The sequence below is a fragment of the Mustela lutreola genome, chromosome 12 (assembly GCF_030435805.1).
Source record: "Mustela lutreola isolate mMusLut2 chromosome 12, mMusLut2.pri, whole genome shotgun sequence".
Lineage (NCBI taxonomy): Eukaryota > Metazoa > Chordata > Mammalia > Carnivora > Mustelidae > Mustela > Mustela lutreola.
Window position 1 is genome coordinate 20,397,523 of NC_081301.1, and position 12,689 is coordinate 20,410,211.

Consider the following 12,689-nt stretch of genomic DNA (forward strand, 5'->3'; position numbering starts at 1 on the left):
GGTCCCTGACAGCAGAGAACAAGTGTTCGGATCCATCAGATGGACTGGATCCCCAAAGGAGGCCTTTGCCCTCAGTTCCTGAGAGGTGATCTCTAGAATATTCCCCCTGACCGGATGCTTTTGTTTACCCAGGGGCCTTGGGCCACACCAGACAGTCTAATAGTGTGATTTATTTATTTTTTTAAAGATCTGATTGATTGATTGATTGATTTGTCAGAATGAGAGAGAGAGAGAGCAAAAGCGGGGGAGCAGCAGGCAGAGGGAGAAGCAGGCTCCCTGCCGAACAAGGAGCCCAGTGCAGGACTCAATCCCAGGACTCTGGAATCATGACCTGAGCCTAATGCAGATGCTTAACCAAGTGAGTCAGCCAGGTGCCCCAACAGTGTGATTTATGATGGGGGGTTGGGGCCACGCAGTATCCACTCGACCTCCAGAAGGCCTGGAGATGAAAATGCAGCCACATGGGCTCCAACCTCAGTCTGCATGACGGAGCTCTAAGAAAAACTTGGAACACCAAGGCTCTGGTGAGCTTCTCTGGCTGGCAATACTCCATGCATCTTGTCACATGCTTTTTCCAGAAGAGGAATGCCACCCATGTTCCCTGGGGAGAGGACCTGTGCAGGCTCTGCCCTAGGCACTATTTTCCCTTGGCTGATTGAAATCTGTAACCTTCTGTTGTAATGAAGTAGAACTGTGATTATACCTACGTTCATTGAGTTGCACAAGTCTTTTGAGTCAATTACCAAACATGCGGTTCATCTTGGGAACTCCCCAAACTCACCATTGGGCTCAAAAGTGAGGGTCTTGCAAACGGTCTGTCTCATACTGCAAGGATCTTGCACAAACAAGATGTTCAATAAGTACTTTTTGAATCAAGGGAGAAATGAAGGGATTTCTATATCTACCAGCAGAGGAAGCCATGTCACTGACCTCACAGTAGTGTTTTCTCAAATACAGCATGATAAAGTTTTGTGTTCACATGATTTGTGTGACAAAATTCGACTTTTTGATGCTGTGGGTTCTCTTCCCAAGTCCACTTGGACTTTTCTGGTCCCATCTTAAACGTATTTCAATTACCACACTATTTCGAAGTCCAAAAACCAAGCAGTTCTTCTGCCCAAAGAGGGGGAAATAACAGCAGTGTTAGAAAGTTCTTTACAGATCACAGACAGGCTTTGAGGCTGGCCTGGAAGAGAGCTGTGCCTTCCCCCATAGCTACTTCAATGGGGACACCCAGAAGGCAGCTGGCCACAGGAGAAACTGCCCTCCGTCTGTAGCTGGCAAGCACTTCATAGTGAGGACTGACCACCCCGAGAAACCTCAGCGGCAAAAAACTACCACCTGTGGAAAAAATGAGGTCTCCTGTCAGGATGAGACCGTGTTATTTGTGATCCCAGAGAAGATAAAGCCCAGAGATGTAACTTTGAGGACTTCCTCCCTATTCTCCTTTCTTTGGGGACATCAGGGAAGGTCCTCTGTGTCTCCTTTAGCACTTTTGACCTCAGGAACTGGTTGGTTACTTTCCACAGACACTTCAGAGCTGCCATTTCCTCCCGAAGTGTTTTCAAGAGTGAACAGCTGTGAGGCAGTTGCCATAGAATCACATGAGAGAACAGAGCGTTCGGGTGATAATGAGGCCCAGCCACGGAGAAAAGAATATCGTATTCCTGATGCCTATCAGCTTCCTGAAGATCTATGTGAGTTCTTCCAGGAGTCAACCCTGGCCTCAGAAATCACCACAGAAAGACTGGTAACATTACCCAAGACCTGGGATTACTGCCCTTTCAACTTTCAGATCCCCAGGCAAGCGATATAGTTTTGATCAGATCTCCTCAGGTAATGCAAAATTTTACTTCAGACTCCCAGACTCTCTTTCCAAGAATTCTCACTTCAATCCCAGAAGTTTAAAGTCATCTTCCATTTTCAAGCTTCCCTGGTGTGTCAGTTCTTCATTAACATAATCCATGCCCTAGGTGGTGCCTCCTCACCTTTAAAGTTCTAGAAAACACTGGCTGGCACCCCCTTCTACAGTCTACAGAAGTCCAAAGCTTTCTCAACATTCCCTACAAGTTCCCAGGGGACACATCCTCAGTGTACTTGGCTTCCAGTCTCCTGGTGGGCTGCTTTTCTCTGTTCAGCTTCTTCTCCAGTTTTCAAAGAATTCCCATGTTCACAAACAATGTTAAGTGTTTTATGTATTCTCAAAAATGTGGGGCAATTCAGTCATGGAAGCAACCTCACATTGACCTTGACTTATCACCATTCTCAAAGGTATCCTTTAAACTACCAACCACACAAAACATCCCATTTGATCATACATGCCATCTCTCTCCATCCTTTCTTCACCAACCTGCCCCAACACATTTCATTCTTTCTGGCAGCAGAACAATTAATCATCCTACCTTTTGCTGTTATTGTTCTTGTTCTTGAGTCATTCTCTACCAATCAACTTATCAAGACATTGTCCTAAACAAAAGATAGTTCTCTGCCTGAAAAGAATTCTTTGTAAACAACTAAAGGGTTTTTAATTCATTTCATAAAGAACTCTTTGGGCACTAATGAGTTCAATCAACCAATCCTTGATTATCCCTGCAGACCACTCATTCATGGACATGGACACTGTTTTACACTGGGTTCTATACTGGACTCCCTGAAGACAGACTCTGAAACAGTGTGTTAGAAGGTTTGTCGAGGGATGTTCTTGGGGGCACCCCCATGAGGAAACCATGAAGGCAGGATGGGTAGACGCAGTGGGGTTGCAATGGGATTGCAACGGACGCCATAGCTCTGGAGCTGTGCTTCCTGGGAATGATATGGAAATCTGGGCAGAACGGTTCATCGTGCCAAGTGCCATTACCAGGCTGATGTGGGCCCGCAATGTCTGATATTCCCAGGGACTGCAAGCAGATGCATTGACCCTAAAGAGGGGGTCTGAGTAAATTCTATAATATCCACTGAACTTACCTATTCATCTCTCGGGTGCATCTAGGAATGACTTCTCCATAACTCTGGTTGGCTTGGTTTCCTGGGAAACTTAAAAGAGAAGGGTTAGCGAGACAAACTACAGACCCCTCCACTGCCACAGCTAAACTGAGGGCATAAATGACCGTCATCACCCCATCTCCACCTCCCATGACATATTCCCCTCACCACCTCTGTGGGTCTGTGGACTTACCTGATGAGGTGATCCAGACCATCATTCCTAAGGTGGCTATGCCTAAATTTACTAAGTCTTTCTCAGGTTGTGGCTACTGCCCTTGACCATTTACCATTAAAACTGGGTATGGGCATACCGAGAGGCCTACCATGGATCTTTTGAGCACCAAACATATTCTTCCCTGCCCCACTGAGTAGCAGCAGCCCTAATTACTCCTTAATTTCCTTTTTTTCCCCTGCTGATCTCTTGATACATGGGGCTGGAAGTGCCTGAGCAATTGTCGTAGCTCAAATAAAGTTCAGTGGAATTTTCATAGGAAGAATCCTATGTTCCCTGATGGAAGTGGTCCCTTCTAGACCTGCAGAGCTAATGCTACAGGGATGGGAAACACACATTCCCCAAGAGGGTCACTTGGAGTGATGGTACATGGGGCCGTTTCTACTTCCATCTTTTAGTTCCCAGACCCAGGGATTCTGTACCATATCATGGTCATTGATTCAGGCTGTGGATATGGTACCCCTTTCTTATGGGATGTTAACTCTAAACTGGGATCTTGGCTGGTCAAAGACTATTCTACTACTCTACCAGGCTGGTGGCTCCTAGAGGATGAAAAATTTGATAGAACTAGTGGATCCCATGACCATGCACCAACTACCATGCTTGTTTTACTGTAAAGTGGGACCCGTAGCTTTGATTCCTTGTTTATACCAAATCTGATAGGCTAAGAGTACTATATAGTTGGATTTTTGCACTTTACTAATGAGGCTGGCCATTTGCTTAACACTCTAAAGGTGAAAATTACTTCTTCCTATTTGAATTCTTGTCATTTGCTCATTGTAGTAGAAGCTGTGATGCACAATCCAGCTCGCTCTTCGGGACTGAGATGCTAAGAGCATTGATGGCTTCCAGCTGCCAACGGGGTCACCTATGGGAACTGGTTTCAGCTGAGAAAAGCTGCCTTGCCCAAAGTCACATGCCCTTCTCCAGAGCAGCCTGAACCCAGTGGCTGATCAATGTTGTGGGAAGGGGAACGTAAAGGCTTCGTAGGTGGGACGACTCTGAAGGATCATCCTAGCTCCCCATAAGGTCAGCTGAGGCCTTATTGCACTGCAATTGCAATAATTCACCTCCACCCTCTGACTGTCCCCCTTCTCCCCCTCCCCCATGGCCATGGTCCCCACAGCACTCCGCGATAAACCTCCCACACACTAACCTCTACCTCCGAGTCCGCTCCACAGGGAACCCAATGTAGGCACACATTTTTAAAACCTGAGAATGTTTGTCTTATTCCTAATGATTTAAAAAAAATTTAAAGAAAATCCCTAAATGTTATATAGATAAAATTGTTTCTCATTTCATTATTTTTTTCAGAACAAGTTGAGGAAAGCTATTTTGATACGTAGGTGAGCTAGAAGAACAAAGAAGACAGATCACACTAAGATAAGAAGGGATAAGGGGGTAGCAACACCCATGTGCGTGTAGGGTGACGACTTGGGGGGAGGGCGGGATGAATAACGAGCCTCATGTGTCCATCTGAGTCTAACTACCAGCTTTGCTCCTATGCTCTGGGAGATTCATGTAAAAGACCTTAATAAATGTAGTCGATGCTAATTGAACATTGGGTGAATGGTCTGTGGAGAAGGTAATGATGGGACCCCCTCCCCGTGATGTATTTGCAACAAACACTATGTAAGATGTGAATGAAAAGGTTGTATTCACACAGCATGGGCTTTCTCTGAGCTTTAGATTGGTCCCATTCTGGGCAAGTCTTATGGAAGGAGTAGTACAAATGACCTTCCCCTACAATATGACAGATTTTAGTCTAGTGACATGCACCCTAAACCCACTTTCAGCCTTGACTGCTTCTCAATCTCCAACATAGAGAGTCTCAGAGAGTCCTGCTCCTTAGCCCAAGACCCACGTGTATTCCTCCTCCAATCCCAGACTCAATACACACACAAACACACACACACACACACACACACACACACAGCCCTTTCCCTGGCCTTGACAGTGGCATGTGGGTGTCCTACCTGGCCAGCTCTTCCTGGTCTTCAGAAATGATTGCTCCTCTCTCATCTGTTAAAATGGGACTGTCCTCTAAAAAACAATCTGAGGGTTTTGGAGGGGCGGGGCTGGGAGGTTGGGTGAGCCTGGTGGTGGGTATTATGGAGGGCACGGATTGCATGGAGCCCTGGGTGTGGTGCATAAAAAATAAATTCTGGAACACTGAAAAGAATTTTTTTTTAAAAAACTGGGAAAAAAATGGGACTGTCCTCACCTACCTTCCCTACCTTGTTCTTCTGAGCTAAGATATGATATGGAAGAGATTGTTAGCCCCAACCGGGGTCACTTGCCAACTCCTGAACTGGGGGTTCCAGTGTCTGATCCCTTCTCTAAGGACAAAATTGGCACTCCCGTGTCTTGGTCCTCAGAAGTAGTAAGGTGGTAAGAGATTGAGCCCTACCTTCCTACCTCTAAAGGGAAACTGAGGCCTCAGCTAAAAATGGTTGAGGTCCAAATATACCAAAATAGCACCATAGAAGCCTGGGGGTTTGGAATAAGAGGAACCGTGTGCTATCAGGGAATCAGGAGAGAATTCCCATACGAGGGAAGTGAACCGGCAGTAGAGAACTTCTGTTTGTCCTCTGAGCCCAAATCCTGTAAAAAAGTCTAGGCTTGCACTTGCTGGTCTCCTGTATGACAGGGGGATAGAGTCCAGAATCTGATTTCAGAAAATTCTGAAGAATTTTCTCATATCCTTTGTGAAATGTGGTAAATTTGGGAAAATGTACTCATATAATATTTTCCCAAGACATGTCAGTAAAAAAGAATTTATCTTTGAGTAGTTTAAAAGCTCAAAAGTATCCAGAACCCAAGATTTTCTTCTCCCTTAGGATGCCTTCTTCCCACATAATACCTCATCTGCGTCCAGCCCATCGCACCTTTTCCCTGTGGCCCCCTCCCTTTCAGAGAAGCCAGTGCCCCCAGTTCTTCCTCTTCCCTGTAAAATCTTGATCCGTCACTTGGGTCCTCACCATCCCAAGTCTTCAACCGGTTCCTTCCCAGGGGCTCTCTTCTCTCTGTCCCAAACCCTCCCCAATCATCATTCTTGAAGGCCAGGGACACCATGTTATCGAACTCCACGAGGCGCCATTGACATCACGGTGAATGTGAATGGGACCTCCTGGAGCTTAGCGAAGCACGTAATAGAATGTGTCAACCGAGAGGGGCCCGTGAGGGTGGGGAAAGGCGAATTTCCTCTGGTCACCAGGTGGCGCTCAGGCAGTTTCCAACCATGCAATGTGACAAAGGTTCAGAGATCGACCAAGGCAATTCGGTGAGTTTATTACCACTTTTTTAGTCAAGCAAGCTTCTAGTGCAAGGGCCCTGGGATTACAGACTCAGATTCTTTTAAAAAGAGCTTTGAGTTTGCCTATCCTCAGAGTTAAATATCTCCAGGAGAAGCAGCGTAATTCCTACCAACACAGCTCATCAGCTGTTGGGTGCTCCGTTCATGCATTCATTCTAAGAAGCATTTACTGAGCACCTATTCTGTACCAGGCACCATGCTCCATAATGAGGACTCAGGTGAGGCTAAAAAAGAAGAAAGCATGATGTCTGCACTCATGGGCCTTACAGGCACTAATCAAAAATGCAGGCAAATACCATTAAATTGTAACAGTGGAAAGAACTGCACGCAGGTGAGAGGTACATGATGCTACGAGAGCATCTAATAGCCCAGGACAGGAAGTCTGAGCGAGGCTTCCTCCTGAATGAGCATGTGAAGGGAGAGTCGGCATTGACAAGATAAAATGCAAGTGGCATGTCATAAGCAGAGATAAAAGCATGTTCAAGGCCCCGTGGGCAGTTTGAGGAAGCAAACGAGGAAGACCACTGTGGGTGGACCACCCTGTGAGCGAAGGAGAGTGTCCAGTGAGGCGTGGGGCGGGGGGAGGGGGCACAGGAGAGGGAGGACGGCCAGATCCAGGGAGCCTTCCAGGCCACGATCCAGATCGGGGTCTTTATTCCAAGGATAACTGGAAATCCCTGAAAGGTAATAAGCACAGAAATGATGTGATCGTGTGGGTGCTTTACAAAAAGACCTTTGGCTGCAGCGTTGCTGCGGTAATGGAGGGGTCTCCATGATGTGGGAAATAACGTATGAGATTATTGCGGTAAGTGGAAGACACAAGCTGGTGACTTGGAGTGAGGTAGCTTTGGAAAGCTCCATTAGGAATTCTTGCCTTCGACTGAAGCAAACCTTATATCCAGTGGCCCCAGCTCATTCTTCTGGGATCACAAAGAACAAGTCAACTCCCCATCAACATGGCAGTCCTTTAAGTAGATTAAGGAATGCACTGTTCCCTTTCCCTCTACCCCATCTTGCCCTGGTCTCTTAGTCCCCCTTTCTTCCTGTTTAAAAAGCACGATTCTTCTAACAGGTCCTCAGATGTCCTGAATAGTCACTCACCATCCTCGCTCCACCATTTGGGACAGTGGGTTGGCCAGTAAAGACCAAATCCCTCAATGAGCCAAGCTTCTGGAGATTATTATGAACACAAAAGATGGGACTGACATGGTAAGCCCTGATCACAGAACAGAAACAAATAGAGTTAAACCTACAACCTGGCAGCTAGATAATTATAAATAAACATCTGACTTCTCTGTCAGGCTGACAATAATAGAAATTAACAGTTATAGAGACTATGTTGAACATATTATATGCATTAACTTACTTAGTCCTCATGACAACCCTTAGGATAGGCCCTAATATTATTCCCATTTTACTGATAAGAAAAATAAGGTATGAGAGACTAAAATCACATGGCCACCAACCATCAGAGTCAGGACTCAGGAACTAGCCTGACTTCAGGGTCTGTGCTCTGAACCACCACACTAACTTGCCTTCCCGGGCAAGGAAAACTATTTTCAAACTAGGAAGGGAAAAACAAATGTGATTTTTAAAAAGGAATTAAAACCCAAAATGGCTTAGGGATGAAGATAACCAGAGAATTCAGAATTACTTGATTAAATTCTAATCTAAAACCCAAATGAAAAATATTCTAAGACTCTGAAAGAAGAGTCAGATATAAACCCAAAATAACAGTCATCTTTAAGAAATATTGGAAGATGGGTAGAGATGCTCAAGGAATTAAAAAGACAAATTTCTGAAGCAGAGATACGGTCAGTTTTGCGAAATTGACTTACTTTATCTTTCTCTCCATCTTACCTCACTTCCGTATTATTATCTTTTATCATTGCCCAGGAGGTGACAAAAGGCTATTTAGAGAAGGCTTTGAAATTCTGACTCTCTTAACTAATCACCCACTCACTTTCACAAATATTTATTGACTATCTGCTACAAGCCACACAGACTGCTTGGTGTCGGAGAGTCAAACAGACAGGGTTCCTAACCACATGGGACTTTCTAGTGAGTAGTAGCATTATGACATAATAACTGGAAAAATATATGCCTAATCATAAACTGAGTCATAAATTGAATGCATTATAATTATTTAAGAAATTGGTCCCAGAGAAGTTTCTAGGTTTTTGTTGAAAAGCCAGGCTGTAAATGGCTCTTTTATTAAATTACTTTAATGAAATTTATACAACGGAAAACCATATTTAAAATCTTTCAATGACTTGGAACACCTGGGTGGCTCAGTTGGTTAAGCATCTGCCTTTGGCTCAGGTCATGATCCTGGGGTCCTGGGATCAAGTTCCACAAGAATCCAAAAGCAAGGAGCCCGCTTGTCCCTCTCCTTATGCTCTCTCTCTTTCTCTCAAATAAGTAAATAAAATATTTAAAAATAAAGACATAAAATCTTTCAATGACTTAAAAGTTCGAGCATAGTCTTATAGTCTTAAGACTATAAGATTATGCCTAAAATTAGAATAAAAATTAAGATTGTAATGTTATATTACACAAATCATTGGAATATCATTAAAAACCTTAATTTAAGAAATGAAATTGGAGCATGTGCTGTATAAGTCAATTTTTAAAACTTACTGAGATGTAAGTCATATACCATAAAATTCATCCCTTTTAACTGTACAGTGTAGTGGATTTTAATATTCACAAGGTTCTGCCACCATCACCACTAATTCCAGAGCATTTCATCACCCAAAAAAGAAACCCCACACCCATCACCACCCTTCCTATTACCATTTCCCCATAGTCCCTGGCAACCACAAATCTAGTTCCTGTCTCTATGGATTTCCCTAATCTGGATGTTCCATATAAATGGAGTCACAGGATAGGAGCACTTTTGTGTCTTACTCTGTCACTTGGGATGTTTTCAAGGTCCATCTATGTTGTAGCATGTATGAGCACTTCATTGTTTTTTATGGTGGACTAATATCTCTTGTACGGATGCACCATATTTTATCTGTTTATCTGCTCATCAGTTGATGGACTTTGGGGCCATTTCCATTTTGGGGGAGGTATTATAAATAATGCTGCTATGAACATTCATGTGCAAGTTTTTGTGTGGACACAGGTTTTCGATCTTCTTGGATCTATACCTAGGAGTAGAATTGCTGGAACATATGGTAACTCTATGTTTAACCTTTTGAAGAATCGCCAGAATGTTTTCCAATGTGGCTGCTCCATTTTCCATTCCACTAGCAATAGACAAGGAAGAATTATTATTGCCTTTTATTATTGCTATAGCCATCCTAGTAGGTGTAAAGTGATATGTCATGGTGTTTCAATTGGCATTTCCCTGATGGCTAATGATGTTGAGCATCTTTTCTTGTGCTGATTGGTCATTTGTATATGTGCTCTACAGAATTATCTGTTCAAGGGCAGGGCAGGTGCCTGAATGGCTCAGGGGGTTAAAGCCTCTGCTTTTGACTCAGGTCATGATCCCAGGGTCCTGGGATCAAGCCCCGCATGGGGCTCTCTGCTCAGTGGGGAGCCTGCTTCCCCCTCCCTCTCTGCCTGCCTCTCTGCCAGCTTGTGATTTCTCTGTCTGTCAAATAAATAAATAAAAATCTATAACAAAAAAAAAAAAAAAGAAAAGAAAGAAGTATCTGTTTGTATCCTTTGCCCATTTTTAAACTGGGTCATCTATCATTTTTTATTGAGTTATAGAAATTCTTTATATAATCTAGATGCAAGTCCCTTATGAAATACATGATTTGCAAATATTTTCTCTCATTCTGTGGGTTGTTTTTTCACATTCTTGATGTTGTTGTTTTTTTTAAGATTTTATTTGAGAAAGAGATTGAGAGAACAAGTTGGGGGAGGGGCAGAGGGAGAAGTAGACTTCCTGTGGAGCAGGGACCTCCAACATGGGACTCGATCCCAGGATGCTGGGATTGTGACCGGAGCCCAAGGCAGACGCTTAACCAACGGAGTCACCCAGGTGCACTTGATGGTGTTCTTTACAGCACAAAACTTTTTTTTAAAATATTTTATTTATTTACTCAACAGAGAGAGCATGAGTGGCAGGGGGTGGTGGAGGGAAAGGGAGAAGCAAACTCCACATGGAGCAGGGAGCCTGATGTGGGGATGGGTCCCAGGATCCTGGGATCATGACCTGAGCAGAAGGCAGGTGCTTAACCAACTGAGCCACCCAGGCATCCCTACAGCACAAGTTTCTGACCTGGATGAGATCCTACTGACCAGTGAGTTTTGAGTGAAAGTAGTGGATGTCACTTGGGCCGACCATTTAATTACCAGTGTGAGAATCTCTAGAACTTTCTTTAAATGGTGACCAGCGTGTTTGAGTTGGTGGTGGTCCTGAAGAATTACAGTGAGCAGATCCCTCTTGCTAATCCATGATAGAAATATAGCCTGAGAGAGAAATAAATCTTGGACATTTTTAAACCACTGAGATCTGAGGATTATTTATTACCACAGCATAACCCAGTCTATCCTGACCGATCCACAAGTCTTTTATAAATCCATTAGTTGTCAGCATATTATCAAATAAGAATCATTAGACTTCTATAAATTAGTTTGTTATATGAATTTAAAATCCCAATTTTATGAACTATTGAACACTTTATATTTCTTCCCATACTCAGTCAAGAATTTCATATAACCATTTCATGATATGGGAAAATGCCCTTGATGTTTGAAGTGAGAATAAAAACTTTTAAAATTTAAAGATAAAGTGCTAGAATGTTGACAGTGGTCATGTCTCTCTGTTGGATTGGATTTTTAATTTTTCTCCAGAGCCTGTTTGTATTTTAAACATTTATAATTTTATTTTATTTTTTTTAAAGATTTTTATTTATTTATTTGACAGAGAGAAATCACAAGTAGATGGAGAGGCAGGCAGAGAGAGAGAGAGAGAGGGAAGCAGGCTCCCTGCTGAGCAGAGAGCCTGATGCGGGACTCGATCTCAGGACCCTGAGATCATGACCTGAGCCGAAGGCAGCGGCCTAACCCACTGAGCCACCCAGGCGCCCCAAACATTTATAATTTTATACTCAAAAAACACTCCCTTATTTAAAACATGTTTCTGCCTTAGAAATGGCATTTACATGTTTATTATTGGAAGAAAATCTAGGATGAAAAATGTCAACCACTCTGGACACTTACCTCACCATCTAACATTCGTAGAAAATCATGACAAGAATGTTTACCCATAATCAACAGAAGATATATCTTCTACCACATTTAAGTGATCAGCCAAAGGACACAATTTTACATGTACGAGGATTCAGTGCAATGGTCCATACTAATTTCATAGTTTTCATTTAATTTATGGATTTGGGAGTTAGGTAATATAATCACAAACATCGTTTGTGTCCAATGAACCACAAACTACTTTTATTCTACAAGAGCATGGACACTTCAAGATATAATATGGTTTTTATCTCCAGATGGTGGATGGATTAAGATGCTTTACCTGTCCTTCCTTGAAAAATATCATTGAAGGCAGAGGGAATACAGATACATGTAAATAAGAGTAACTCCATCAAGTCAAAGGCAAAGAGGAGAGATGCCGTCAGTGAACCAGAATGATCAAGGGACATCTGGAAAATGCTGAGGAGAGTCAGACTGAAGGCAAAATCCACAGAACAGAGAAACCCCAAAATGCAAGCTAGTTGAAAGAGGAGAGAGAGAGCATTGTTTTCCCTCATAAAAGGGAAGTCAAGAGGAAAAAAAAACCTCTCACTTCAGTATTTGAGGACTCAACCTAACTAATCAAAACACTCACTTGATTTCTGGAAGGGGAAGCAGATGCACATTACTTCCTCCCTGGCCCTTCTGTGTTTCTTAGGAGTCATAATACCTCCATGTGGGAAATGCCCGGGACTGTTTCACCTCTTCCTCTGGACTGGCTCCAGCCTTTCCCAGGGTTTGTGTCTCCCTGACATCAGAGAGTGACTGTGTCACTAACTCGATTCAGCTCATCACAGAGGTGTTTCCAGGCCTGTCTGACGCCTACGTCTCTCCACAATCTACTTCTGTTTCACGAAGCAAAATCTGACTGATAAAAACAATAGCACAAGCCAGCAAATACTGAGTCAGGGTGACTCACACACACACAAATATTTCAGGTTTAAAATA